Raw genomic sequence first — 27,769 nt, forward strand, 5'->3', positions numbered from 1 at the left:
AGCTAACAGAATGCTGGTATTTATATCGATGGGATTGGAGTATCAGGAAGCAGACCTTGAGCTGCATTTCTGCAAAAACTTGGTTAAACCCCAGTTAGAGTGCTGTAAGCGGATTTGGGCAGCACACCTTAAAAAGGATAGACTGACCTTGGCAGGGGTACAGGTTGGCACAAACTACAGCAAAGACAACGAAGGTAGAGCCTCAATCTTACAGCATCAAAATCCATAGAGAAATCAACAAGAACTGATTTAGAGTGGATGCGTTACAGCATTGTCAATTCTATTTAATATCACTCGTGTCAATTTTGTTTTGATATATTAATTGCATAAATAGAATTTATTCACTTATATGAAGCATAATAAAGCACAGATGTTAAGAGACAAGGTTCCAATATTGCATTCCATGCAATGCGGCCGAGAGGCATTCGCCACGGCCACATTTCCAAAGCTGGTGCATTAAGAACGAAGATGAGCTTCATGTCTAAGAAGTCGCAGATTCACTCAGGATTCATGAGGCACTACACCAATCAGGTCTCGGCTCTTGCTTGTGCTCGTTCCTGCTGGTCTGGCTTAGACGATCCAAGAGACAGGCTGTTTTCCCAATGCTTTTCCTTGCTAAGTCACATTATCGGAAAACTCACCTGAAAAAGAAAGCATTTAAGATTGCAAAATGATGGGAAAAAACTTCTGGCTCCAAAACTTCTAAGGGAGCACCGGGCTGTTGAAGGGTCAGTACTGAGGGAGTGCCACACTGTCAGAGGGTCAGTGCTGAAGGAGTGCCGCACTGTCCGAGGGTCAGTACTGTGGGAGTGCAGCACTGTTGGAGGGTCAGTACTGAGGGAGTGCAGCACTGTCGGAGGGTCAGTACGGAGGGAGTGCCGCACTGTCAGAGGGTCAGCACTGAAGGAGTGCTGCACTGTCAGAGGGTCAGTGCTGAGGGAGCACCGGACTGTTGAAGGGTCAGTGCTGAGGGAGTGCCGCACTGTCAGAGGGACAGTACTGAGGGAGTGCCACACTGTCAGAGGGTCAGTACTGAGGGAGTGCCGCACTGTCAGAGGGTCAGTACTGAGGGAGTGCCGCACTGTCAGAGGGTCAGTACTGAGGGAGTGCTGCACTGTCGGAGGGTCAGTACTGAGGGAGTGCAGCACTGTCAGAGGGTCAGTACTGAGGAAGCGCCGCACTGTCAGAGGGTCAGTACTGAGGGAGTGCAGCACTGTCAGAGGGTCAGTACTGACGGAGTGTTGCACTGTCAGAGGGTCAGTACTGAGGGAGTGTCACACTGTCAGAGGGTCAGTACTGAGTGAGTGCCGCACTGTCAGCGGGTCAGTGCTGAGGGAGTGTCGCACTGTCGGAGGGTCAGAACTGAGGGAGTGCCGCACTGTCGGAGGGTCAGTGCTGAGGGAGTGCTGCACTGTCAGAGGGTCAGTACTGAGGGAGTGCCGCACTGTCAGAGGGTCAGTACTGAGGGAGTGCCGCACTGTCAGAGGGTCAGTGCTGAGGGAGTGCCGCACTGTCAGAGGGTCAGTACTGAGGGAGTGCCGCACTGTCGGAGGGTCAGTACTGAGGGAGTGCCGCACTGTCGGAGAGTCAGTGCTGAGGGAGTGCCGCACTGTCAGAGGGTCAGTACTGAGGGAGTGTCGCACTGTCGGAGGGTCAGTACTGAGGGAGTGTCACACTGTCAGAGGGTCAGTACTGAGGGAGAGCCACACTGTCAGAGGGTCAGTACTGAGGGAGTGCTGCACTGTCGGAGGGTCAGTACTGAGGGAGTGCCGCACTGTCAGAGGGTCAGTACTGAGGGAGTGCCACACTGTCAGAGGGTCAGTACTGAGGGAGTGTCGCACTGTCAGAGGGTCAGTACTGAGGGAGAGCCACACTGTCAGAGGGTCAGTACTGAGGGAGTGCCGCACTGTCAGAGGGTCAGTACTGAGGGAGTGCCACACTGTCAGAGGGTCAGTACTGAGGGAGTGCCGCACTGTCAGAGGGTCAGTGCTGAGGGAATACTCTATTTTAAGAAGTGCGACTTTTCGAACAGAGTTTAAATGAAGGCACCATGTGCTTGCTCAGTTCAATGTAAAATATCTGAATGTTTTTGAAAATAATTCTGAACAGCAGGGTAGGTGCCCCAATCTTCTAGTCATCATTTATCATTCAGTCGATATCTCCTAGGGAATGTTCTCACTATCTCCCTGAGAATATTCTCAGTATTTCCCGGGGAATGTTCTCATTATCTCCTGGGGAATGTTCTCACCATCTCCCAGGGAGTGTTAGTCCATGAGACCATAAGACCATAAGACATAGGAGTGGAAGTAAGGCCATTTGGCCCATCGAGTCCACTCCGCCATTTAAATCATAGCTGATGGGCATTTCTACTCCACTTCCCAGCACTCTCCCCGTAGCCCTGAATTCCTTCTGAGATCAAGAATTTATCAATCTCTGCTTTGAAGACATCTATCATCCCAGCCTCCACTGCGCTCCGTGGCAATGAATTGGACAAGCCCACCACTCTCTGGCTGAAGAAATGTCTCCTCATTTCCATTTTAAATTTACCCCCTCTAATTTTAAGGCTGTGCCCACGGGTCCTAGTCTCCCCTGCTAACGGAAACAACTTCCCAGCATCCCCCCTTTCTAAGCCATACATTATCTTGTAAGTTTCTATTAGATCTCCCCTCAACATTCTAAACTCTAATGAGTGCAATCCCAGGATTCTCAGCCGTTCATCATACGTTAAACCTACCACTCCAGGGATCATCCGTGTGAATCTCCGCTGGACACGCTCTAGGGCTAGTATATCCTTCCTGAGGTGTGGGGCCCAAAATTGGACACAGTATTCTAAATGGGGCCTAACCAGCGCTTTATAAAGCCTCAGAAGCACATCACTGCTTTTATAGTCCAACCCTCTTGAGATAAACGACAACATTACATTCGCTTTCTTAATCACGGACTCTACCTGCAAGTTAACCTTTCGAGAATCCTGGACCAACACTCCCAGATCTCTTTGTACTTCTGCTTTATGAATTTTCTCACCGTTTAGAAAATAGTCCATGCCTGTATTCTTTTTTCCAAAGTGCAAAACCTCACATTTACTCACATTGAATTTCATCAGCCATTTCCTGGACCACTCTCCTAAACTGTCTAAATCTTTCTGCAGCTTCCCACCTCCTCAGTACTACCTGCCTGTCCACCTATCTTTGTATCATCGGCAAACTTCACCAGAATGCCCCCGGTCCCTTCATCTAGATCATTAATATATAAAGTGAACAGCTGCGGCCTCAACACTGAACCCTGTGGGACACCACTCGTCACCGGTTGACATTCAAAAAAAGAACCTTTTATTCCAACTCTCTGCCTTCTGTCAGACAGCCAATCCTCAATCCAAGCCAGTAGCTCACCTCAAACACCATGGGCCCTTACCTTGCTCAGCAGCCTCCTGTGAGGCACCGTATCAAAGGCCTTTTGGAAGTCTAGATAGATAACATCTACTGGGTTTCCCTGGTCTAACGTACTTGTTACCTCTTCAAAGAATTCTAACAGGTTTGTCAGGCAAGACCACCCCTTACTAAAACCATGCTGATTTGTTTTAATCTGTCCCTACACTTCCAGGAATTTAGAAATCTCATCCTTGGCAATGGATTCAAGAATTTTACCAACTACCGAGGTTAGGCTAATCGGCCTGTAATTTTCCAACTTTTGCCTTGATCCTTTCTTAAATAAGGAGGTTACAACAGCAATTTTCCAATCATCTGGGACTTTCCCTGACTCCAGTGACTTTTGAAAATCACAACCAAAGCCTCCGCTATTTCCTCAGCCGCCTCCCTCAGAACTCTAGGATGTAGCCCATCGGGACCAGGAGATTTATCAATTTTTAGACCTTTTCTAGCACTTCCTCTTTTGTAATGCCTCCCATAGTCAACTCTGCCCCCTGGCTCTCCATAATTGTTGGCATACTACTCATGTTTTCCACTGTGAAGACTGACGCAAAGTACTTATTAAGTTCTTCAGCTATTTCCTTATCTCCTATCACTAGCCTTCCAGCATCAATTTGGAGCGGCCCAATGTCTACTTTTGCCTCTCGTTTGTTTCTTATGCATTGAAAGAAGCTTTTACTATCATTTCTAATATTACTAGCTAGCCTACCTTCATATTTGATCCTCTACTTCCGTATTGCTCTCTTTGTTATCCTCTGTTTGTTTTTGTAGCCTTCCCAATCTTCAGATTTCCCAGTGCTCTTTGCCACTTTATAGGCTGTCTCTTTTTCTTTGATACATTTCCTGACTTCCTTTGTCAGTCATGGCTGTCTAATCCCACCCCGGATAATCTTTCTTTTCTTTGCGATGAACCTCTGTACTGTGTCCTCAATTACACCCAGAAACTCCTGCCATCGTTGGTCTACTGTCTTCCCCGCTAGGCTCTGCTTCCAGTCGATTTTCGCCAATTCCTCTCTCATGCCCCTGTAATTACCTTTATTAAACTGTAACACCATTACATCCGATTTTGCCTTCTCTCTTTCAAACTGCAGACTGAACTCTACCATATTATGATCGCTGCCTCCTAAGTGTTCCCTTACTTTAAGGTCTTTTATGAAGTCTGGCTCATTACATAGCACTAAAGTCCAGAATAGCCTGCTCCCTTGTGGGCTCCATCACAAGCTGTTCCAAAAAGCCATCCTGTAAGCATTCCATGAATTCTTTTTCTTTGGATCCACCAGCAACATTATTCACCCAATCCACCTGCATGTTGAAGTCCCCCATGATCACTGTGACCTTGCCTTTCTGACATGCCCTGTCTATTTCTCAGTGCATCTTGTACCCCTGGTCCTGATCACTGTTAGGAGGTATATACATAACTCCCATTATAGTTTTTTTGCCTTTGTGGTTCCTCAACTCCACCCACACAGACTCCACACCCTCTGACCCACTCCCTGTCTTTTCGGTAAGTTGTAACAAGTTGTAATATGTTCTCACTATCTCCCGGGGAATGTCCTCACTATCTCCTGGGGAATGTCCTCACTATCTCCCGGGGAATGTCCTCACTATCTCCTGGGGAATGTCCTCACTATCTCCTGGGGAATGTTCTCACTATCTGGGTTTGATTCCTGCTAAGGCAGATGGTGGAATTTATGTTCAATTAAAAAAAGAACACTTGTTTTGTGTTTAGAGTCACATGAAGGCCAGACTTGGTAAAGACAGCTGTTTCCTTCCCTAAAGGACTGTAGTGAACCAGTTGGGTTTTTCTGACAATGACAAATTTCATTGGTCATCATTACGCTCTTCTTTTTAGATTTTATTTGGTTTTAAATGCCCCCATCTGGCTAGGTGGGTTTGTACGCAGGGGTCCCCAGAATATGAAACAAAAAAACTAAAGAACTGTGGATGCTGAAATAAAAACAGAAATCGTTGGGAAAGCTCAGCAGATCTGGCAGCTTCTGTGGAGTGAAAGAAAACTGAGTTAATTCAAGAAAGTTCTGAAGAAGGGTCACTGGACTCTCAGCATTAACTTTGTTTTCTCTCCACAGATGCTGCCAGACCTGCTGAATTCTCCAGCTATTTCTGTTTTTCTCCCCAAAACATAACCTGGGTCTCGAGCTGATTAAGCTAGTAGTATTGTGTGCAGTTCTGGAATCTGCATTATGGGAGGGATGTAATAGAACTGGAGGTGGTGTAGAGGGGATTTACCAGGATGTTGCCAGGGATGGAGAGTTTCAGTCATGCAGAGAGATTGGACAGACTGGGATTGGTTTCCTTGGCGAAGAGGAGACCGAGGGAAACAGGATTGAAATAATGGATAAAATTAGAAAGCAATATTCCCTCTTGGTGCAGAGATCAATGACCAGGGAGCATCGGTTTAAGGGAAGGGGCAGGAGGTTTAGCTGGGAGGGAGGGGGGAATCTTTTTGCACTTAGAGGGTGGCTGAAATTGGGAACTCACTGCCTTTGGGAATGGTAGGAGCAGAAACCCCTACAATACTGATGAATTCTTCAGTTATACACTGATAATGCCAAAGCATACAGGGCTATGGGCAAAGTGCTGGAAGGCGGGGTTAGAATTGTTAGGTGCGTACTTTTGACCGGTACGGACTCGATGGGGCGAAAGGCCTTGCTCTGTGCTGTAGATTTCTATGATTTGCTGAATTGGAGTGCAGCCTTACTAGGAAAATGTCCTTGTTGCCAGCGCGTTATTGACAGTTTGGACATCGCATTTCCTGATGGTTGACTCTGGAAAGTACTTCAATAAAGTTCAGGCATAATGTTCAGCTCACAGCTGATCAAATCAGCTCATGCCCTTCTGCTGAATCAGGATGAATTCCCAAAATAATTCTCAGTAATTGGGCTGGGTAATTTCACACTGTCACTGATTCTCACAGCTGGTCTCTCTGTTTTCCCTTTCCCTGGGTTCCTCCAGCTTCTTAATTAGAATTTGTGAAATCTGCTTGCTTCACTAATTGTTTTGCTGCTAAATATAAAACATTTATGGCATTGAAAACAAGAAATAAAGAGAGGGAAAACCTCTGTGCAGACAAATGGTTCTGAAGATTTTCCTACAAGAAAAGAGTGAGTTGAATAGACCTAAACCTGTTCTAGTTTCGAAACTGAAAGATCACCTCATTGAAATATACACCATTCTGGGAAGTTTAACACATTTGGCACTGACAGGCTGTTTCTCCATGGATGGAGAGTCTGGAATTTGGGATCACCGTCTCAGGAATAAGAGGTTGGTCAGTTTGGACTGTACTCAGGAGAAATTTCTTCACCTAAAGTATTGTGATTCTTTTGAATTCACAATCACAGACAGCTGTTGACATTCAGTCTTTGGGTTTGTTGAAGAATAGGTTTATCAGCAGGTTGGCATGAAGGGAATCAGGAATATGGGGAAGGACGGTGGAAGAGAAGTTGCCATCTCATTGAGCAGGATTTCTGTGTAAATGAGGTTTCCTTTAGGGAAGAGATCCCAGCAATCTCAGGGCTCCAACACTTTGTAGAGGTAGGGATCAGGATAGAGTTCCCGCTGATAGATTAGAAATACTGCAAAAAGGAAGTTTCTTTCCTCCCAGTCATTAATGAGATGCGTGTGTCGCTGGCTGGGTCAGCATGTTTTGCCCATCCTAAATGCACCGGTGAAGGTGATGGAGAGTCACCATCTTTCTCACAACTGAATAGCTGACAATAGGCCAATACAGACGGGCAGGTAACAGGGAGAAAGAGGCTAAGTGGGAGAAATTAAGCAAGAAACTCAGAAAGAGAAAGCGAGAGAGGGAGTGACAGTGAAGGGCAGGAGACTTGTGTTACCTTTGTATCTTCCAGTACATCAAGCCTTTCTAAAACACTTTGTAACCAGTGGCATATATTTCGAGACGTAATCACTGTTGTAACACTGTCAACACAACAAACAATTTCCTCACAGAAAGACAATGTAAACCATCACGATAATGACTGGGTGATCTGGTGACAGTAATCTCATTGAAAGGGTTACAGGAGATTGATGAAGTTAACCAGAAATACAAGCTCCTGATCAATATCAACAAGACAAAGGGATGTTGCAGAGGGAAAGCTGTGCCAGATTCAGTTCAAAGATAGCAGGAACTGCAGATGCTGGAGAATCCGAGATAACAAAGTGTGGAGCTGGATGAACACAGCAGGTTGTGCTCCTGAGATGCTGCTTGTCCTGCTGTGTTTATCCAGCTCCACACTTTGTTATCTCGGATTCTCCAGCATCTGCAGTTCCCATTATCTGTGAAAGAAATGGAAAAGGCCTTGAGTGGGAGGTGACAGTGCACAGAATATCAGGGAGGTTCCTGTCAAAGCATTTGAAATGAAAGGCTCAGACAGAGCTGATGCATAACATGGATGGACAAATGAGGACAGCAGTGGGGATGATGGGGAGAGAGATGGGGAGTTTGGGGAGATTGAACCATAAGACACAGGGGTGGAAGTAAGGCCCATTTGGCCCATCGAGTCCACTCTGATTAATGAGGATGGAACAAAGAACAAAGAAAATTACAGCACAGGAACAGGCCCTTCAGCCCTCCAAGCCTGCGCCGATCAAGATCCTCTGTCTAACCTGTCATCTATTTTCCAAGGATCTGTATCCCTCTGCTCCCTGCCCATCCATGTACCTGTCCAGATACATCTTAAATGATGCTATCGTGCCCACCTCAACCACCTCCACTGGCAACGTGTTCCAGGCACCCACCACCCTCTGTGTAAAGAGCTTTCCAAACATATCTCCCTTAAACTTGCCTCCTCTCACTTTGAACTCATGACCCCTAGTAAACTGAGTCCCCCACTCTGGGAAAAAGCTTTTTGCTATCCACCCTGTCTATACCCCTCATGATTTTGTAGACCTCAATCAGGTCCCCCCTCAATCTCCGTCTTTCTAATGTAAATAATCCTAATTTACTCAACCTCTCTTCATAGCTAGCACCCTCCATACCAGGCAATATCCTGGTGAACCTCCTCTGCACCCACTCCAAAGCATCCACATCCTTTTGGTAATGTGGTGACCAGAACTGTATGCAATATTCCAAATGTGATTGGACGTAAGACTTATACAACTGCAACATGACCTGCCAACTCTTGTACTCAATACCCCGCCCAGTGAAGGAAAGCATGTCATATGCCTTCTTGACCACCCTAATGACCTGCGTTGCCACCTTCAGGGAACAATGGACCCGAACACCCAGATCTCTCTGTTCATCAATTTTCCCTAGGACTTTTCCATTTACTGTACAATTCGCTCTTGCCGCTGTTGCGGAGCATGATGGGGACGTTGGGATGAGTGATGGGGATGTTGGGATGAGTGATCAGGATGTTGGGGAGGGTGAAAGGGATGTTATGGAGAGTGATGGGGATGTTGGGGAGAGTGATGGGGATGTCGGGGAGGGTTATGGGGATGTTGGGGAGAGTGATGGGGATGTTGGGGAGGGTGATGGGGATGATGGGGAGAGTGATGGGGATGTTGGGGAGGGTGAAAGGGATGTTGTGGAGAGTGATGGGGATGTTGGGGTGGGTGATGGGGATGTTGGGGAGGGTGAGGGGGATGTTGGGGTGAGAGAGATGGAGATATTATGGAAGGTGATGGGGATGTTGGGGAAAGTGATGGAGATGTTGGGGACGATGATGGGGATGTTTGGGAGAGTGATGGGGATGATGTGGAGGGTAATGGGCATGATGTGGAGGGTAATGGGGATGATGAAGAGGGTGATGGGGAAGTTGTGGAGGGTGATGGGGATGTTGGGGAGAGTGATGGGGATGATGTGGAGGGTAATGGGCATGATGTGGAGGGTAATGGGGATGATGAAGAGGGTGATGGGGAAGTTGTGGAGGGTGATGGGGATGTTGGGGAGAGTGATGGGGATGTTTGGGAGGGTGCGGGGGATGTTGTGGGGAGAGAGATGGGGATATTATGGAAGGTGATGGGGATGTTGGGGCAAGTGACGGGAATGTTGGGGACGGTGATGGGGATGTTTGGGAGAGTGATGGGGAGAGTGATGGGAATGTTGTGGAGGGTGATGGGGATGATGAGGAGGGTTATGGGGATGATTAGGAGGGTGATGGTGATGTTGGGAAGAGTGAAGGGAATGTTGTGGAGGGTGATGGTGATGTTGGGGACGGTGATGGGGATGATGGGGAGAGTGATGGTGATGCTGGGGAGAGTGATGGGGATGTTGGGGGGAGAGTGATGGGAATGTTGGGGAGATTGATGGGAATGTTGGGGAGAGTGATGGGGATGTTGTGGAGGGTGATGGGGATGATGAGTAGGGTGATGGGGATGATTAGAAGGGTGATGGTGATGTTGGGAAGAGTGATGGGGATGTTGTGGAGGGTGATGGGGATGTTGGGGAGAGCGACGGGGATGTTGGGGAGGGTGATGGTGATGCTGGGGAGAGTGATGGGGATGTTGTGGAGGGTGATGGGGATGTTGGGGAGGGTGATGGGGATGTTGAGGTGGGTGATGGAGATGTTGGCGAGAGTGATGGGGATGTTGGGGAGGGTGATGGGGATGATGAGGAGGGTAATGGGGATGATGTGGAGGGTAATGGGGATGATGAAGAGGGTGATGGGGATGTTGGGGAGGGTGATGGGGATGATGGGGAGGGTGATGGGGATGATGTGGAGGGTAATGGGGATGATGTGGAGGGTAATGGGGATGATGGGTGAGGTGATGAGGATGATGGGGAGAATGATGGGGATGTTTGGGAGAATGATGGGGAAGTTGGGGAGGGTGATGAGGATGATGTGGAGGGTAATGGGGATGATGGGTGAGGTGATGAGGATGATGGGGAGAATGATGGGGATGTTTGGGAGAATGATGGGGAAGTTGGGGAGGGTGATGAGGATGTTGGGGAGAGTGATGGGGATGATGGGGATGATGGGGACGGTGATGGGGATGTTGGGGAGGGCGATGGGGATGATGTGGAGGGTGATAGGGATGATTAGGAGGGTGATGGTGATGCTGGGGAGAGTGAGGGGATGTTGGGGAGAGTGATCGGGATGTCGGGGAGGGTGATGGGGATGATGGGGAGAGTGATGGGGAGGTTGGGGAGGGTGATGGGGATGTTGGGGAGGGTGATGGGAATGATGTGGAGGGTGATGGGGAGGTTGGGGAGGGTGACGGGGATGTTGGGGAGGGTGATGGGGATGATGTGGAGGGTAATGGGGATGATGGTTGAGGTGATGGAGATGTCGGGGAGGGTGATGGGGATGATGGGGAGAGTGATGGGGATGTTGGGGAGGGTGATGGGGATGATGTGGAGGGTGATGGGGATGATGTGGAGGGCAATGGGGATGATGAGGAAGGTAATGGGGATGATGAGGAGGGTGATGAGGATGTTGGGGAGGGTGACGGGGATGTTGGGGAGAGTGATGGGGATGTTGGGGAGGGTGATGGGGATGTTGGGGAGAGTGATGGGGATGTTTGGGAGGGTGACAGGGATGTTGGGGAGAGTGATGCGGATGTTGGTGAGAGTGATGGGGATGTTTGGGAGGGTGCGGGGGATGTTATGGGGAGAGAGATGGGGATATCATGGAAGGTGATGGGGATGTTGGGGCAAGTGACGGGGATGTTGGGGACGGTGATAGGGATGTTTGGGAGAGTGATGGAGAGAGTGATGGGAATATTGTGGAGGGTGATGGGGATGATGAGGAGGGTTATGGGGATGATTAGGAGGGTGATGGTGATGTTGGGGACGGTGATGGGGAGAGTGACGGTGATGCTGGGGAGAGTGATGGGAATGTTGGGGAGAGTGATGGGGATGTTGGGGAGAGTGATGGGGATGTTGGGGACGGTGATGGGGATGTTGGGGAGGGTGATGGGAATGATGTGGAGGGTGATGGGGATGATGTGGAGGGTAATGGGGATGATGAGGAGGGTGATGGGGATGTTGGGGAGGGTGACAGGGATGATGAGGAGGGTTATGGGGATGATTAGGAGGGTCATGGGGATGTTGGGGAGAGTGATGGGGATGTTGGGGAGAGTGATGGGGATGTTGGGATGGGTGATGGGGATGTTGGGGAGGGTGATGGGGATGATGAGGAGGGTGATCGGGATGTTGGTGAGGGTGATGGGGATGTTGGGGAGAGTGGTGGGGAAGTTGGGGTTGGGCTGGGAATGTTGGGGAGGGTGGTGGGGATGTTGTGGAGGGTGGTGGGGATAATGGGGAGAGTGATGGGGATGTTGGGGAGAGAGATGGGGATGTTGGGGAGAGTGATGTGGATGTTCGGGAGAGTGATGTGGATGTTTGCGAGAGTGATGGTGATGTTGGGGAGGGTAATGGGGATGTTGGGGAGAGTGATGGGGATGTTGGGGTGAGTGATGGGGATGTTAGGCAGGGTGATGGGCACGTTGGGGAGAGTGATGGGGATGTTGGGGTGGTTGATGGGGACATTGGGGAGAGTGATGGGGCTGATGAAGAGGGTGATGGGGATGTCGGGGAGAGTGATCGGGATAGAACATAGAACATAGAACATAGAACAGTACAGCACAGAACAGGCCCTTCAGCCCACAATGTTGTGCCGACCGTGTTGGATGTTGGAGAGAGTGATGGGGATGTCGGGGAGGGTGATGGGGATGTCGGGGAGGGTGATGGGGATGATGGGAAGAGTGATGGGGATGTTGGGGAGGGTGATGAGGATGTTGGAGAGAGTGATGGGGATGTTAGGGAGGGTGATGGGCACGTTTGGGAGAGTGATGGGGATGTTGGGGTGGTTGAGGGGGTTGTTGGGGAGAGTGATGGGGATGTTGGGGAGGGTGATGGGGATGTTGGGGAGAGTGATGGGGATGTGGTGGAGGGTAATGGGGATGGTGAAGAGGGTGGTGGGGATGTTGGGGAGAGTGATGGGGATGTTGGGGACAGTGATGGGGCTGATGTGGAGGGAAATGGGGATGATGAAGAGGGTGGTGGGGATGTTGGGGAGAGTGATGCGGATGATGTGGAGGGTAATGGGGATGATGAAGCGGGTGGTGGGGTTGTTGGGGAGGGTGATGGGGATGATGGGGAAGGTGATGGGGATGATGTGGAGGGTAATGGGGATGATGAAGAGGGTGGTGGGGGTGTTGGGGAGAGTGATGGGGATGTTGGGGAGAGTGATGGGGTTGTTGGGGTGGGTAATGGTGATGATATGGAGGCTAATGGGGATGATGAAGAGGGTGATGGGGATGTTGTGGAGGGTAATGGGGATGATGGGGAGGGTGATGGGGATGTTGGGGAGGGTGATGGGGATGTTGGGGAGAGTGATGGGGATGATGGGGAGGGTGATGGGGATGTTGGGGAGGGTGATGGGGATGTTGGGGACAGTGATGGGGATGTTGGGGAGAGTGACGGGGAGAGTGATGGTGGTGTTGTGGAGGGTGATGGGGATGTTGGGGAGGGTGATGGTGATGTTGGGAAGAGTGATGGGGATGTTGTGGAGGGTGATGGGGATGTTGGAGAGGGTGATGGGGATGTTGAGGTGGGTGATGGAGATGTTGGGGAGAGTGATGGGGATGTTGGGGAGAGTGATGGGGATGTTGGGGGGAGAGAGATGGGGATGTTGGGGAGAGTGATGGGGATGTCGGGGAGGGTGATGGGGATGATGGGGAGAGTGGCGGGGAAAGTGATGGTGATGTTGTGGAGGGTGATGGGGATGATTAGGAGGGTGATGGTGATGTCGGGAAGAGTGATGGGGTTGTTGTGGAGGGTGATGGGGATGTTGGGGAGGGTGATGGGGTTGTTGGGGAGGGTGATGGGGTTGTTGGGGAGGGTGATGGGGATGTCGGGGTGGGTGATGGGGATGTCGGGGAGGGTGATGGGGATGATGGGGAGGGAATGGGGATGATGTAGAGGGTAATGGGGATGATGTGAAGGGTGATGGGGATGTCGGGGATGGTGATGGGGATGATGGGGAGAGTGATGGGGATGTTCGGGGGAGAGTGATGGGGATGTTGGGGGGAGAGTGATTGGGATGTTGGGGAGAGTGATGGGGATGTTGGGGAGGGTGATGGGGATGTCGGGGAGGGTGAAGGGGATGATGGGGAGAGTGATGGGGATGATGGGGAGAGTGATGGCGATGATGGGGAGGGTAGGTGGATGTTGGGGAGAGTGATGGGGATGTCGGGGAGGGTGATGGGGATGTTGTGGAGAGTGATGGGGTTGTTGGGGAGGGCGATGGGGATGTTTGAGAGGGTGCGGGGGATGTTGTGGAGGGTGATGGGGATGATGTGGAGGGTGATGAGGATGTTGGGGAGGGTGACGGGGATGTTGGGGAGAGTGATGGGGATGTTGGGATGGGTGATGGGGATGTTGGGGAGGGTGATGGGGATGATGAGGAGGGTGATGGGGATGTTGGGGAGGGTGATGGGGATGTTGGGGAGAGTGGTGGGGAAGTTGGGGTTGGGCTGGGAATGTTGGGGAGGGTGGTGGGGATGTTGTGGAGGGTGGTGGGGATAATGGGGAGAGGGATGGGGATGTTGGGGAGAGAGATGGGTATGTTGGGGAGAGTGATGTGGATGTTCGGGAGAGTGATGTGGATGTTTGCAAGAGTGATGGTGATGTTGGGGAGGGTAATGGGGATGTTGGGGAGAGTGATGGGGATGTTGGGGTCAGTGATGGGGATGTTAGGCAGGGTGATGGGCACGTTGGGGAGAGTGATGGGGATGTTGGGGTGGTTGATGGGGACATTGGGGAGAGTGATGGGGATGATGAAGAGGGTGATGGGGATGTTGGAGAGAGTGATGGGGATGTCGGGGAGGGTGATGGGGATGTCGGGGAGGGTGATGGGGATGATGGGAAGAGTGATGGGGACGATGGGGAGAGTGATGGGGATGATGGGGAGAGTGATGGGGATGTTGGGGAGGGTGATGAGGATGTTGGAGAGAGTGATGGGGATGTTGGGGAGGGTGATGGGGATGTTGGGGTGGGTGATGGTGATGTTGGGGAGAGTGATGGGGATGTTGGGGAGAGTGATGGGGATGATGTGGAGGGTAATGGGGATGATGAAGAGGGTGGTGGGGTTGTTGGGGAGGGTGATGGGGATGATGTGGAGGGTAATGGGGATGATGTGGAGGGTAATGGGGATGATGAAGAGGGTGATGGGGATGTTGGGGAGGGTGATGGGGATGATGGGGAAGGTGATGGGGATGCTGGGGAGAGTGATGGGGATGTTGGGGAGGGTGATGGGGATGATGGGGAGGGTGATGGGGATGCTGGGGAGAGTGATGGGGATGTTGGGGAGGGTGATGGGGATGATGGGGAAGGTGATGGGGATGATGTGGAGGGTAATGGGGATGATGAAGAGGGTGATGGGGATGTTGGGGAGGGTGATGGGGATGATGTGAAGGGTGATGGGGATGTCGGGGACGGTGATGGGGATGATGGGGAGGGTGATGGTGATGCTGGGGAGAGTGATGGGGATGATGTGGAAGGTAATGGGGATGATGAAGAGGGTGATGGGGATGTTGGGGAGGGTGATGGGGATGATGGGGAAGGTGATGGGGATGATGTGGAGGGTAATGGGGATGATGAAGAGGGTGGTGGGGGTGTTGGGGAGAGTGATGGGGATGTTGAGGAGAGTGATGGGGTTGTTGGGGTGGGTAATGGGGATGATATGGAGGCTAATGGGGATGATGAAGAGGGTGATGGGGATGTTGTGGAGGGTAATGGGGATGATGGGGAGGGTGATGGGGATGTTGGGGAGGGTGATGGGGATGTTGGGGAGAGTGATGGGGATGATGGGGAGGGTGATGGGGATGTTGGGGAGGGTGATGGGGATGTTGGGGACAGTGATGGGGATGATGGGGAGGGTGATGGGGATGTTGGGGAGGGTGATGGGGATGTTGGGGACAGTGATGGGGATGTTTGGGAGAGTGACGGGGAGAGTGATGGTGGTGTTGTGGAGGGTGATGGGGATGATGAGTAGGGTGATGGGGATGATTAGAAGGGTGATGGTGATGTTGGGAAGAGTGATGGGGATGTTGTGGAGGGTGATGGGGATGTTGGGGAGGGTGATGGGGATGTTGAGGTGGGTGATGGAGATGTTGGGGAGAGTGATGGGGATGTTGGGGAGAGTGATGGGGATGTTGGGGGGAGAGAGATGGGGATGTTGGGGAGAGTGATGGGGATGTCGGGGTGGGTGATGGGGATGTCGGGGAGGGTGATGGGGATGATGGGGAGAGTGGCGGGGAAAGTGATGGGGTTGTTGTGGAGGGTGATGGGGATGATTAGGAGGGTGATGGTGATGTTGGGAAGAGTGATGGGGTTGTTGTGGAGGGTGATGGGGATGTCGGCGTGGGTGATGGGGATGTCGGAGAGGGTGATGGGGATGATGGGGAGGGTGATGGGGATGATGGGGAAGGTGATGGGGATGATGTGGAGGGTAATGGGGATGATGAAGAGGGTGATGGTGATGTTGGGGAGGGTAATGGGGATGTTGGGGAGAGTGATGGGGATGTTGGGGTCAGTGATGGGGATGTTAGGCAGGGTGATGGGCACGTTGGGGAGAGTGATGGGGATGTTGGGGTGGTTGATGGGGACATTGGGGAGAGTGATGGGGATGATGAAGAGGGTGATGGGGATGTTGGAGAGAGTGATGGGGATGTCGGGGAGGGTGATGGGGATGATGGGAAGAGTGATGGGGACGATGGGGAGAGTGATGGGGATGATGGGGAGAGTGATGAGGATGTTGGGGAGGGTGATGAGGATGTTGGAGAGAGTGATGGGGATGTTAGGGAGGGTGATGGGCACGTTGGGGAGAGTGATGGGGATGTTGGGGTGGTTGAGGGGGATGTTGGGGACAGTGATGGGGATGTTGGGGAGAGTGACGGGGAGAGTGATGGTGGTGTTGTGGAGGGTGATGGGGATGTTGGGGAGGGTGATGGTGATGTTGGGAAGAGTGATGGGGATGTTGTGGAGGGTGATGGGGATGTTGGAGAGGGTGATGGGGATGTTGAGGTGGGTGATGGAGATGTTGGGGAGAGTGATGCGGATGTTGGGGAGAGTGATGGGGATGTTGGGGGGAGAGAGATGGGGATGTTGGGGAGAGTGATGGGGATGTCGGGGAGGGTGATGGGGATGATGGGGAGAGTGGCGGGGAAAGTGATGGTGATGTTGTGGAGGGTGATGGGGATGTTGGAGAGGGTGATGGGGATGTTGAGGTGGGTGATGGAGATGTTGGGGAGAGTGATGGGGATGTTGGGGAGAGTGATGGGGATGTTGGGGGGAGAGAGATGGGGATGTTGGGGAGAGTGATGGGGATGTCGGGGAGGGTGATGGGGATGATGGGGAGAGTGGCGGGGAAAGTGATGGTGATGTTGTGGAGGTGATGGGGATGATTAGGAGGGTGATGGTGATGTCGGGAAGAGTGATGGGGTTGTTGTGGAGGGTGATGGGGATGTTGGGGACGGTGATGGGGTTGTTGGGGAGGGTGATGGGGTTGTTGGGGAGGGTGATGGGGATGTCGGGGTGGGTGATGGGGATGTCGGGGAGGGTGATGGGGATGATGGGGAGGGAATGGGGATGATGTAGAGGGTAATGGGGATGATGTGAAGGGTGATGGGGATGTCGGGGACGGTGATGGGGATGATGGGGAGAGTGATGGGGATGTTCGGGGGAGAGTGATGGGGATGTTGGGGGGAGAGTGATTGGGATGTTGGGGAGAGTGATGGGGATGTTGGGGAGGGTGATGGGGATGTCGGGGAGGGTGAAGGGGATGATGGGGAGAGTGATGGGGATGATGGGGAGAGTGATGGCGATGATGGGGAGGGTAGGTGGATGTTGGGGAGAGTGATGGGGATATCGGGGAGGGTGATGGGGATGTTGTGGAGAGTGATGGGGTTGTTGGGGAGGGCGATGGGGATGTTTGAGAGGGTGCGGGGGATGTTGTGGAGGGTGATGGGGATGATGTGGAGGGTGATGAGGATGTTGGGGAGGGTGACGGGGATGTTGGGGAGAGTGATGGGGATGTTGGGATGGGTGATGGGGATGTTGGGGAGGGTGATGGGGATGATGAGGAGGGTGATGGGGATGTTGGGGAGGGTGATGGGGATGTTGGGGAGAGTGGTGGGGAAGTTGGGGTTGGGCTGGGAATGTTGGGGAGGGTGGTGGGGATGTTGTGGAGGGTGGTGGGGATAATGGGGAGAGGGATGGGGATGTTGGGGAGAGAGATGGGTATGTTGGGGAGAGTGATGTGGATGTTCGGGAGAGTGATGTGGATGTTTGCAAGAGTGATGGTGATGTTGGGGAGGGTAATGGGGATGTTGGGGAGAGTGATGGGGATGTTGGGGTCAGTGATGGGGATGTTAGGCAGGGTGATGGGCACGTTGGGGAGAGTGATGGGGATGTTGGGGTGGTTGATGGGGACATTGGGGAGAGTGATGGGGATGATGAAGAGGGTGATGGGGATGTTGGAGAGAGTGATGGGGATGTCGGGGAGGGTGATGGGGATGTCGGGGAGGGTGATGGGGATGATGGGAAGAGTGATGGGGACGATGGGGAGAGTGATGGGGATGATGGGGAGAGTGATGGGGATGTTGGGGAGGGTGATGAGGATGTTGGAGAGAGTGATGGGGATGTTAGGGAGGGTGATGGGCACGTTGGGGAGAGTGATGGGGATGTTGGGGTGGTTGAGGGGGATGTTGGGGAGAGTGATGGGGATGTTGGGGAGGGTGATGGGGATGTTGGGGTGGGTGATGGTGATGTTGGGGAGAGTGATGGGGATGTTGGGGAGAGTGATGGGGATGATGTGGAGGGTAATGGGGATGATGAAGAGGGTGGTGGGGTTGTTGGGGAGGGTGATGGGGATGATGTGGAGGGTAATGGGGATGATGTGGAGGGTAATGGGGATGATGAAGAGGGTGATGGGGATGTTGGGGAGGGTGATGGGGATGATGGGGAAGGTGATGGGGATGCTGGGGAGAGTGATGGGGATGTTGGGGAGGGTGATGGGGATGATGGGGAGGGTGATGGGGATGCTGGGGAGAGTGATGGGGATGTTGGGGAGGGTGATGGGGATGATGGGGAAGGTGATGGGGATGATGTGGAGGGTAATGGGGATGATGAAGAGGGTGATGGGGATGTCGGGGACGGTGATGGGGATGATGGGGACAGTGATGGTGATGCTGGGGAGAGTGATGGGGATGATGGGGAGGGTGATGGGGATGATGGGGAGAGTGATGGGGATGATGTGGAAGGTAATGGGGATGATGAAGAGGGTGATGGGGATGTTGGGGAGAGTGATGGGGATGATGTGGAGGGTAATGGGGATGATGAAGAGGGTGATGGGGATGTTGGGGAGGGTGATGGGGATGATGGGGAAGGTGATGGGGATGCTGGGGAGGGTGATGGGGATGTTGGGGAGGGTGATGGGGATGATGGGGAAGGTGATGGGGATGATGTGGAGGGTAATGGGGATGATGAAGAGGGTGATGGGGATGTTGGGGAGGGTGATGGGGATGATGTGAAGGGTGATGGGGATGTCGGGGACGGTGATGGGGATGATGGGGACAGTGATGGTGATGCTGGGGAGAGTGATGGGGATGATGAGGAGGGTGATGGGGATGATGTGGAAGGTAATGGGGATGATGAAGAGGGTGATGGGGATGTTGGGGAGGGTGATGGGGATGATGGGGAAGGTGATGGGGATGATGTGGAGGGTAATGGGGATGATGAAGAGGGTGGTGGGGTTGTTGGGGAGGGTGATGGGGATGATGTGGAGGGTGATGGGGATGATGTGGAAGGTAATGGGGATGATGAAGAGGGTGATGGGGATGTTGGGGAGGGTGATGGGGATGATGGGGAAGGTGATGGGGATGATGTGGAGGGTAATGGGGATGATGAAGAGGGTGGTGGGGGTGTTGGGGAGAGAGATGGGGATGTTGAGGAGAGTGATGGGGTTGTTGGGGTGGGTAATGGGGATGATATGGAGGCTAATGGGGATGATGAAGAGGGTGATGGGGATGTTGTGGAGGGTAATGGGGATGATGGGGAGGGTGATGGGGATGTTGGGGAGGGTGATGGGGATGTTGGGGAGAGTGATGGGGATGATGGGGAGGGTGATGGGGATGTTGGGGAGGGTGATGGGGATGTTGGGGACAGTGATGGGGATGATGGGGAGGGTGATGGGGATGTTGGGGAGGGTGATGGGGATGTTGGGGACAGTGATGGGGATGTTTGGGAGAGTGACGGGGAGAGTGATGGTGGTGTTGTGGAGGGTGATGGGGATGATGAGTAGGGTGATGGGGATGATTAGAAGGGTGATGGTGATGTTGGGAAGAGTGATGGGGATGTTGTGGAGGGTGATGGGGATGTTGGGGAGGGTGATGGGGATGTTGAGGTGGGTGATGGAGATGTTGGGGAGAGTGATGGGGATGTTGGGGAGAGTGATGGGGATGTTGGGGGGAGAGAGATGGGGATGTTGGGGAGAGTGATGGGGATGTCGGGGTGGGTGATGGGGATGTCGGGGAGGGTGATGGGGATGATGGGGAGAGTGGCGGGGAAAGTGATGGGGTTGTTGTGGAGGGTGATGGGGATGATTAGGAGGGTGATGGTGATGTTGGGAAGAGTGATGGGGTTGTTGTGGAGGGTGATGGGGATGTCGGCGTGGGTGATGGGGATGATGGGGAGGGAATGGGGATGATGGGGAGGGAATGGGGATGATGTGGAGGGTAATGGGGATGATGTGAAGGGTCATGGGGATGTCGGGGACGGTGATGGGGATGATGGGGACAGTGATGGTGATGCTGGGAAGAGTGATGGGGATTGTTGGGGAGAGTGATGGGGATGATGGGGAGGGTGATGGGGATGTTGGGGAGGGTGATGGGGATGTTGGGGACAGTGATGGGGATGTTTGGGAGAGTGACGGGGAGAGTGATGGTGGTGTTGTGGAGGGTGATGGGGATGATGAGTAGGGTGATGGGGATGATTAGAAGGGTGATGGTGATGTTGGGAAGAGTGATGGGGATGTTGTGGAGGGTGATGGGGATGTTGGAGAGGGTGATGGGGATATTGAGGTGGGTGATGGAGATGTTGGGGAGAGTGATGGGGATGTTGGGGAGAGTGATGGGGATGTTGGGGGGAGAGAGATGGGGATGTTGGGGAGAGTGATGGGGATGTCGGGGAGGGTGATGGGGATGATGGGGAGAGTGGCGGGGAAAGTGATGGTGATGTTGTGGAGGGTGATGGGGATGATTAGGAGGGTGATGGTGATGTTGGGAAGAGTGATGGGGCTGTTGTGGAGGGTGATGGGGATGTTGGGGAGGGTGATGGGGTTGTTGGGGAGGGTGATGGGGATGTCGGGGTGGGTGATGGGGATGTCAGGGAGGGTGATGGGGAGGGAATGGGGATGATGTGGAGGGTAATGGGGATGATGTGAAGGGTGATGGGGATGTTGGGGAGGGTGATGGGGATGATGGGGAAGGTGATGGGGATGATGTGGAGGGTAATGGGGATGATGAAGAGGGTGGTGGGGGTGTTGGGGAGAGTGATGGGGATGTTGAGGAGAGTGATGGGGTTGTTGGGGTGGATAATGGGGATGATGTGGAGGCTAATGGGGATGATGAAGAGGGTGATGGGGATATTGTGGAGGGTAATGGGGATGATGGGGAGGGTGATGGGGATGTTGGGGAGGGTGATGGGGATGTTGGGGACAGTGATGGGGATGTTTGGGAGAGTGACGGGGAGAGCGATGGTGGTGTTGTGGAGGGTGATGGGGATGATGAGTAGGGTGATGGGGATGATTAGAAGGGTGATGGTGATGTTGGGAAGAGTGATGGGGATGTTGTGGAGGGTGATGGGGATGTTGGGGAGGGTGATGGGGATGTTGAGGTGGATGAGGGAGATAGAACATAGAACATAGAACATAGAACAGTACAGCACAGAACAGGCCCTTCAGCCCACAATGTTGTGCCGACCATTGATCCTCATGGATGCACCCTCAAATTTCTGTGACCATATGCATGTCCAGCAGTCTCTTAAATGACCCCAATGACCTTGCTTCCACAACTGCTGCTGGCAACGCATTCCATGCTCTCACAACTCTCTGCGTAAAGAACCTGCCTCTGACATCCCCTCTATACTTTCCACCAACCAGCTTAAAACTATGACCCCTCGTGCTAGCCATTTCTGCCCTGGGAAATAGTCTCTGGCTATCAACTCTATCTATGCCTCTCATTATCTTGTATACCTCAATTAGGTCCCCTCTCCTCCTCCTTTTCTCCAATGAAAAGAGACCGAGCTCAGTCAACCTCTCTTCATAAGATAAGCCCTCCAGTCCAGGCAGCATCCTGGTAAACCTCCTCTGAACCCTCTCCAAAGCATCCACATCTTTCCTATAATAGGGCGCCCAGAACTGGACGCAGTATTCCAAGTGCGGTCTAACCAAAGTTTTATAGAGCTGCAACAAGATCTCACGACTCTTAAACTCAATCCCCCTGTTAATGAAAGCCAAAACACCATATGCTTTCTTAACAACCCTGTCCACTTGGGTGGCCATTTTAAGGGATCTATGTATCTGCACACCAAGATCCCTCTGTTCCTCCACGCTGCCAAGAATCCTATCCTTAATCCTGTACTCAGCTTTCAAATTCGACCTTCCAAAATGCATCACCTCGCATTTATCCAGGTTGAACTCCATCTGCCACCTCTCAGCCCATCTCTGCATCCTGTCAATGTCCCGCTGCAGCCTACAACAGCCCTCTACACTGTCAACGACACCTCCGACCTTTGTGTCGTCTGCAAACTTGCTGACCCATCCTTCAATTCCCTCGTCCAAGTCATTAATAAAAATTACAAACAGTAGAGGCCCAAGGACAGAGCCCTGTGGAACCCCACTCACCACTGACTTCCAGGCAGAATATTTTCCTTCTACTACCACTCGCTGTCTTCTGTTGGCCAGCCAATTCTGTATCCAAGCAGCTAAGTTCCCCTGTATCCCATTCCTCCTGACCTTCTGAATGAGCCTTCCATGGGGAACCTTATCAAATGCCTTACTGAAGTCCATATACACCACATCCACAGCTTGACCCTCATCAACCTTACTAGTCACATCCTCAAAAAACTCGATAAGGTTTGTAAGGCATGACCTACCCCTCACAAAGCCGTGTTGACTGTATTTGATCAAGCCATGCTCTTCCAGATGGTCATAAATCTTATCCCTCAGAATCCTTTCTAACACCTTGCAGACGACAGACGTGAGACTTACCGGTCTATAATTGCCGGGGATTTCCCTATTTCCTTTCTTGAAGAGAGGAATTACATTTGCCTCTCTCCAGTCCTCAGGTACGACTCCAGTGGAGAGCGAGGATGCAAAGATCTTCGCAAGTGGCGAAGCAATTGCATTTCTCGCTTCCCAAAGCAGCCGAGGACAAATCTGATCCGGGCCTGGCGACTTGTCAATCTTAATGTTTGACAAAATTTTCAGTACATCAGCTTCCTCTATCTCTATCCATTCCAGCATGCACACCTGCTCTTCAAAGGTTTCATTCACTACACAGGTCGTTTCTTTCGTAAAGACAGAAGCAAAAAACTCATTTAGGGCTTCCCCTACCTCCTCAGGCTCCACACACAAGTTCCCTATGCTATCCCTGATCGGCCCTACTCTTTCTTTGACCATTCTCTTATTCCTCACGTAAGTGTAAAATGTTGTAAGATGTTGGGGAGAGTGATGGGGATGTTGGGGGGAGAGAGATGGGGATGTTGGGGTGGGTAATGGGGATGATATGGAGGCTAATGGGGATGATGAAGAGGGTGATGGGGATGTTGGGGAGGGTGATGGGGTTGTTGGGGAGGGTGATGGTGTTGTTGGGGAGGGTGATGGGGATGTCGGGGAGGGTGATGGGGAGGGAATGGGGATGATGTGGAGGGTAATGGGAATGATGTGAAGGGTGATGGGGATGTTGGGGAGGGTGATGGGGATGATGGGGAAGGTGATGGGGATGATGTGGAGGGTAATGGGGATGATGAAGAGGGTGGTGGGGGTGTTGGGGAGAGTGATGGGGATGTTGAGGAGAGTGATGGGGTTGTTGGGGTGGGTAATGGGGATGATATGGAGGCTAATGGGGATGATGAAGAGGGTGATGGGGATGTTGGGGAGGGTGATGGGGTTGTTGGGGAGGGTGATGGTGTTGTTGGGGAGGGTGATGGGGATGTCGGGGTGGGTGATGGGGATGTCGGGGAGGGTGATGGGGAGGGAATGGGGATGATGTGGAGGGTAATGGGAATGATGTGAAGGGTGATGGGGATGTTGGGGAGGGTGATGGGGATGATGGGGAAGGTGATGGGGATGATGTGGAGGGTAATGGGGATGATGAAGAGGGTGATGGGGATGTTGTGGAGGGTAATGCGGATGATGGGGGGGGGTGATGGGGATGTTGGGGAGGGTGATGGGGATGTTGGGGAGAGTGATGGGGATGATGGGGAGGGTGATGGGGATGTTGTGGAGGGTGATGGGGATGTTGGGGACAGTGATGGGGATGTTTGGGAGAGTGAAGGGGAGAGTGATGGTGGTGTTGTGGAGGGTGATGGGGATGATTAGGAGGGTGATGGTGATGTTGGGAAGAGTGATGGGGCTGTTGTGGAGGGTGATGGGGATGTTGGGGAGGGTGATGGGGTTGTTGGGGAGGGTGATGGGGATGTCGGGGTGGGTGATGGGGATGTCAGGGAGGGTGATGGGGAGGGAATGGGGATGATGTGGAGGGTAATGGGGATGATGTGAAGGGTGATGGGGATGTTGGGGAGGGTGATGGGGATGATGGGGAAGGTGATGGGGATGATGTGGAGGGTAATGGGGATGATGAAGAGGGTGGTGGGGGTGTTGGGGAGAGTGATGGGGATGTTGAGGAGAGTGATGGGGTTGTTGGGGTGGGTAATGGGGATGATATGGAGGCTAATGGGGATGATGAAGAGGGTGATGGGGATGTTGGGGAGGGTGATGGGGTTGTTGGGGAGGGTGATGGTGTTGTTGGGGAGGGTGATGGGGATGTCGGGGTGGGTGATGGGGATGTCGGGGAGGGTGATGGGGAGGGAATGAGGATGATGTGGAGGGTAATGGGAATGATGTGAAGGGTGATGGGGATGTTGGGGAGGGTGATGGGGATGATGGGGAAGGTGATGGGGATGATGTGGAGGGTAATGGGGATGATGAAGAGGGTGATGGGGATGTTGTGGAGGGTAATGCGGATGATGGGGGGGGGTGATGGGGATGTTGGGGAGGGTGATGGGGATGTTGGGGAGAGTGATGGGGATGATGGGGAGGGTGATGGGGATGTTGTGGAGGGTGATGGGGATGTTGGGGACAGTGATGGGGATGTTTGGGAGAGTGAAGGGGAGAGTGATGGTGGTGTTGTGGAGGGTGATGGGGATGATGAGTAGGGTGATGGGGATGATTAGAAGGGTGATGGTGACGTTGGGAAGAGTGATGGGGATGTTGTGGAGGGTGATGGGGATGTTGGGGAGGGTGATGGGGATGTTGAGGTGGGTGATGGAGATGTTGGGGAGAGTGATGGGGATGTTGGGGAGAGTGATGGGGATGTTGGGGGGAGAGAGATGGGGATGTTGGGGAGAGTGATGGGGATGTCGGGGTGGGTGATGGGAATGTCGGGGAGGGTGATGGGGATGATGGGGAGAGTGGCGGGGAAAGTGTTGGTGATGTTGTGGAGGAGGATGGGGATGATTAGGAGGGTGATGGTGATGTTGGGAAGAGTGATGGGGTTGTTGTGGAGGGTGATGGGGATGTTGGGGAGGGTGATGGGGTTGTTGGGGAGGGTGATGGGGTTGTTGGGGAGGGTGATGGGGATGTCGGGGTGGGTGATGGGGATGTTGAGGTGGGTGATGGAGATGTTGGGGAGAGTGATGGGGATGTTGGGGAGAGTGATGGGGATGTTGGGGGGAGAGAGATGGGGATGTTGGGGAGAGTGATGGGGATGTCAGGGTGGGTGATGGGGATGTCGGGGAGGGTGATGGGGATGATGGGGAGAGTGGCGGGGAAAGTGATGGTGATGTTGTGGAGGAGGATGGGGATGATTAGGAGGGTGATGGTGATGTTGGGAAGAGTGATGGGGTTGTTGTGGAGGGTGATGGGGATGTTGGGGAGGGTGATGGGGTTGTTGGGGAGGGTGATGGGGTTGTTGGGGAGGGTGATGGGGATGTCGGGGTGGGTGATGGGGATGTCGGAGAGGGTGATGGGGATGATGGGGAGGGAATGGGGATGATGTGGAGGGTAATGGGGATGATGTGAAGGGTGATGGGGATGTCGGGGACGGTGATGGGGATGATGGGGACAGTGATGGGGATGATGGGGAGGGTGATGGGGATGTTGGGGAGGGTGATGGGGATGTTGGGGACAGTGATGGGGATGTTTGGGAGAGTGACGGGGAGAGTGATGGTGGTGTTGTGGAGGGTGATGGGGATGATGAGTAGGGTGATGGGGATGATTAGAAGGGTGATGGTGATGTTGGGAAGAGTGATGGGGATGTTGTGGAGGGTGATGGGGATGTTGGGGAGGGTGGTGGGGATGTTGAGGTGGGTGATGGAGATGTTGGGGAGAGTGATGGGGATGTTGGGGAGAGTGATGGGGATGTTGGGGGGAGAGAGATGCGGATGTTGGGGAGAGTGATGGGGATGATTAGGAGGGTGATGGTGATGTTGGGAAGAGTGATGGGGATGATTAGGAGGGTGATGGTGATGTTGGGAAGAGTGATGGGGTTGTTGTGGAGGGTGATGGGGATGTTGGGGAGGGTGATGGGGTTGTTGGGGAGGGTGATGGGGTTGTTGGGGAGGGTGATGGGGATGTCGGGGTGGGTGATGGGGATGTCGGTGAGGGTGATGGGGATGATGGGGAGGGAATGGGGATGATGTGGAGGGTAATGGGGATGATGTGAAGGGTGATGGGGATGTCGGGGACGGTGATGGGGATGATGGGGACAGTGATGGTGATGCTGGGGAGAGTGATGGGGATGTTAGGCGGAGAGTGATGGGGATGTTGGGGAGGGTGATGGGGATGTCGGGGAGGGTGGGTGGATGTTGGGGATAGTGATGGGGATGTCGGGGAGGGTGAAGGGGATGTCGTGGAGAGTGATGGGGTTGTTGGGGAGGGCGATGGGGATGTTTGAGAGGGTGCGGGGGATGTTGTGGAGGGTGATGGGGATGATGTGGAGGGTGATGAGGATGTTGGGGAGAGTGATGTGGATGTTGGGGAGAGTGATGGGGATGTTGGGATGGGTGATGGGGATGTTGGGGAGGGTGATGGGGATGATGAGGAGGGTGATCGGGATGTTGGTGAGGGTGATGGGGATGTTGGGGAGAGTGGTGGGGAAGTTGGGGTTGGGCTGGGAATGTTGGGGAGGGTGGTGGGGATGTTGTGGAGGGTGGTGGGGATAATGGGGAGAGTGATGGGGATGTTGGGGAGAGAGATGGGTATGTTGGGGAGAGTGATGTGGATGTTCGGGAGAGTGATGTGGATGTTTGCGAGAGTGATGGTGATGTTGGGGAGGGTAATGGGGATGTTGGGGACAGTGATAGGGATGTTGGGGTGAGTGATGGGGATGTTAGGCAGGGTGAGGGGCACGTTGGGGAGAGTGATGGGGATGTTGGGGTGGTTGATGGGGACATTGGGGAGAGTGATGGGGATGATGAAGAGGGTGATGGGGATGTTGGAGAGAGTGATGGGGATGTCGGGGAGGGTGATGGGGATGATGGGAAGAGTGATGGGGATGATGGGGAGAGTGATGAGGATGTTGGAGAGAGTGATGGGGATGTTAGGGAGGGTGATGGGGATGATGGGGAGAGTGATGGGGATGTTGGGGAGGGTGATGAGGATGTTGGAGAGAGTGATGGGGATGTTAGGGAGGGTGATGGGGATGATGGGGACAGTGATGGTGATGCTGGGGAGAGTGATGGGGATGTTGGGGAGAGTGATGGGGATGATGGGGAGGGTGATGGGGATGTTGGGGAGGGTGATGGGGATGTTGGGGACAGTGATGGGGATGTTTGGGAGAGTGACGGGGAGAGTGATGGTGGTGTTGTGGAGGGTGATGGGGATGATGAGTAGGGTGATGGGGATGATTAGAAGGGTGATGGTGATGTTGGGAAGAGTGATGGGGATGTTGTGGAGGGTGATGGGGATGTTGGGAAGGGTGATGGGGATGTTGAGGTGGGTGATGGAGATGTTGGGGAGAGTGATGGGGATGTTGGGGAGAGTGATGGGGATGTTGGGGGGAGAGAGATGGGGATGTTGGGGAGAGTGATGGGGATGTCGGGGAGGGTGATGGGGATGTCGGGGAGGGTGATGGGGATGTTGGGGAGAGTGGCG

General features: G+C 53.1%; 1 protein-coding gene across 1 annotated transcript in view; it reads right to left on the bottom strand.

The window, feature by feature from the left end:
* Positions 1-371: 371 nt before the first annotated feature.
* Positions 372-27,769, bottom strand: part of erich3 (glutamate-rich 3) — a 128,421-nt gene continuing 101,023 nt past the window's right edge. The window contains exon 16 of the mRNA XM_059648189.1: positions 372-641. The gene's annotated coding sequence lies outside the window, so the exon portion shown is untranslated. The remainder of the gene's footprint in view (positions 642-27,769) is intronic.

This window comes from Stegostoma tigrinum, chromosome 8, assembly GCF_030684315.1.
Source record: "Stegostoma tigrinum isolate sSteTig4 chromosome 8, sSteTig4.hap1, whole genome shotgun sequence".
NCBI classification, from domain to species: domain Eukaryota; kingdom Metazoa; phylum Chordata; class Chondrichthyes; order Orectolobiformes; family Stegostomatidae; genus Stegostoma; species Stegostoma tigrinum.